Here is a 2,945-nt window from a genome sequence, read left to right as displayed (position 1 = left end):
GTCGTCATCCTGCAACATTAGCTTTCTTTTCTTCAGCCATAGTCGACCGTTACCATGACCGACACAGTCCAGGGAAAGCTGGGATATCCCAGTTACATAATAGAAAATGCCTCGCGTGGGGATTATAGCACGCAGTAGGGTCATATGAAACTATGCTTGATAGATGGTCAGTAGCGAATATTTCGTATCAGAAGGGACAGCTGTAATAACCGAAGGTTTCCCAACTGCCAAATAGAGAGGTCCGAGAGAACAATGATAATCTTCAGAGAACAGCGGTCTGTTTTTTCTTCTCCTTCTTCGTCCGGCGTGACGTCAGAGACCCAAAGTGTTTAATCACCCCCACGTTGTCCATACAACTACGGGATTTCCTCCAGTCATCTCTATAGGTGCCGTGGGTATATAAGAGGCGCCTTCGTTTATCCCGGCACAACCAATTCGACTCTCGAGGACGATGGTAAGTCGCCTGAACACTCCGCCTTCAGTCCAGCGAATATGTTTATGAGTGATCGGTCGACTTCTTGGCGTCATAGCAGCTCAGCGCTTTTATCTTGTCTTATTTTATTGCTGTCTCATCATTACGTAAATTTACGTTCATATTATTTTTATGCATATCATCAATGTTTTATCATATTATTATAGTCTGTCCTTATTACTTCATCATTTCTATTTCATATTGTCTTCTCATTTCCGAATCGCATTGTTCTTATTTCACCGCATGTCGCACCGCAGGCCGGCGGCAAGAGTTCTTTGGCAGCGGCACTCCTGGTGTGCCTCGGCGCAGTGGCTCTCTCTGCCGACACGAGGCACTATGGTAGCTCGAGCGGCTTTGGTTCGGGAGGAATAATTTCGGGCGGAGGCTTCGGCGGAGGCCACGGGGCTTCAGGAGGTTTCGGCGGAGGCCATGGCGGCGGAAGTGTGAGCATCGTAGGAGGCGGCTTTGGAGGAGGTTACGGAGGTGGAAGTGTGGGCATCGTCGGGGGAGGCGCTGGAGGTCACGGCGGTGCAGGCGTGGGCATCGTCGGCGGCGGGTTTGCAGGCCACGGCGGCGGAAGCGTCGGCATCATTGGCGGAGGCTCAGGAGGCGGCTACGGAGGCGGCGCGGGAGCCAGCTGCCGGGCCTGGTGCAAGACGCCGCAGAACCAAGCCTACTGCTGCGAGGACAGCAGCGAACCAATCACGATCCCAGTCGGTAAGTTCCGTCATGGATGATGCGCCAGGGCCTGTGGTATACTGTCTGGAAGTCTTGCATATTTATATTTTGATGTTCTGAGTGGTATGCGAGGCGGTCCCTCAACAAGCCCCCTCCTAATCCACATCATCTCCCCCATCCGTAATTGTAAACCTTTACACATGAACCAGGCAGTGCCCGCCCCCGGGGCCCCCCAGTGCCCCCCCCTCCGGTCGGGGGCCGCCCCCCCCAACCCTGCAGAACGACTCCAAGTGCCCCGGCTGAGAAGTGCTGTTACACACCCGTCCCGCAACCACACCGCAAGCTCCCGGGAGCACCTGGGAGTTCTTTAAACCCCTGTACGTAGCAGGTTGAAAGCGACTTCGCTGTTTATTTCGTTTTTGTAAAGTATAAAATTTAAAAAGAAAATCTCCAACAGACTATTTCCTAATACATTTTTTTAAAAAAGGTCCGAAGTTTTTTTTCTAAACAGCAGTTTGGGGCCTGGTCGAAAAACTTGCTGTGAGATAAACCAAATTTTAACTGTTCCCAGGGGTCTATGGATAAAACCCAAAAATCCTCCTATACAAATAAAAAAAAAAATCAAATTAAACCATGGTCATAACAAATCAACTATTAAACTATAGCAAAATTTGTATTATTCGTCAATGCGTCACAAAAATACATGGATAGCGCATTACAAATTTTCAAAAGCACGGCCCCTCTTTTAACATTTCGCAAGAAAAGCCCTCAATTGTCTTTTGTTTCATTAAAGTCAAGGGCATCAAAAGAAACAAAAACACTATGTCCTCGCCTTGCTCCCCTTCCATTTACCTTCTCTCGTCCATCATCGCCTCCTTACATGCCATCCCCACGGAGTGCCTTGTCCTAGCTCGCACTTTTTGGACCTTTGCTCCCCCCTAGTTCTCTGGCAATTCCCCCGCCATCTTTACCATTGCCGTATGCACAAGTAACGCGATCTTTTGGTGATGGCCAAAATTTAAATTGCATTCTATAAAGTCCCCTTTTGGACGATGAGGCACAAAAAAATACCTACTGTATTAAATTTCCGGTATGACAAAGGGGGGCGAAAATTTTACAGTTTTGGGGTATTTCAGATTCAGTACTTTGGCATTTTTTACTACAATCAGTATTTGTTAAATTTTAAAAATTTTATTTTCAAAAATGTATTTTGACATTAAAGGGGAATATTGCATCCCATTTTGCCGGTATTTATTTTACTGTAAAAAAAAAGATTAAAAAAAAACCCCTTAAACTTTTAGGGGCTTTTCAGGGTTGAAAAACTGATGAGAATTCTCTGGAAAAAAAAGCAAAGACAATCTTTCCTTTTCTTTTAAAAAATGGGATGGATTAGTGCTCTTCGAAACTGGGGAGGGGGTGTTATCACCCTTCCCCCCCTCTGTCCCTTTACAACCATGTACTCGCAACACAAGATACAACCCGCTTCAAGGTCATTAAAAAGAAAACGAACGGGGAGCTTTAATAATTTCTATATGTTTTTATGTTTACGCTCTTTTTTTAAAGGCTTTTCTTTTTATTCAAAATTTCTTTTTTTTGATAAATAAACTGAAATTTAAGTGAATTATTTTTTGAAATTCTTCTGATGCAAATCTTTATTTTTAATTCTTTATTTAAAACAACTCGACTTCATAAAAACCCATTACAGTCACATTTCCTATGAAACCAAAAACCCACCTTTGTTTAAATGCTACCTAATAGGCATGTTTTTGGGGAAACCCTGGGACGAATTAAAGTG

The 2,945-nt window shown here is 44.8% G+C and overlaps 1 pseudogene; it reads left to right on the top strand.

Moving 5' to 3' along the window:
* The first annotated feature begins 56 nt into the window (after nt 1-56).
* The window catches only part of LOC119592838, a 3,704-nt pseudogene continuing 815 nt past the window's right edge, over nt 57-2,945 (top strand).

Source organism: Penaeus monodon, chromosome 31 (assembly GCF_015228065.2).
Source record: "Penaeus monodon isolate SGIC_2016 chromosome 31, NSTDA_Pmon_1, whole genome shotgun sequence".
Lineage (NCBI taxonomy): Eukaryota > Metazoa > Arthropoda > Malacostraca > Decapoda > Penaeidae > Penaeus > Penaeus monodon.
This window is presented reverse-complemented; position numbering and strand designations above follow the sequence as displayed.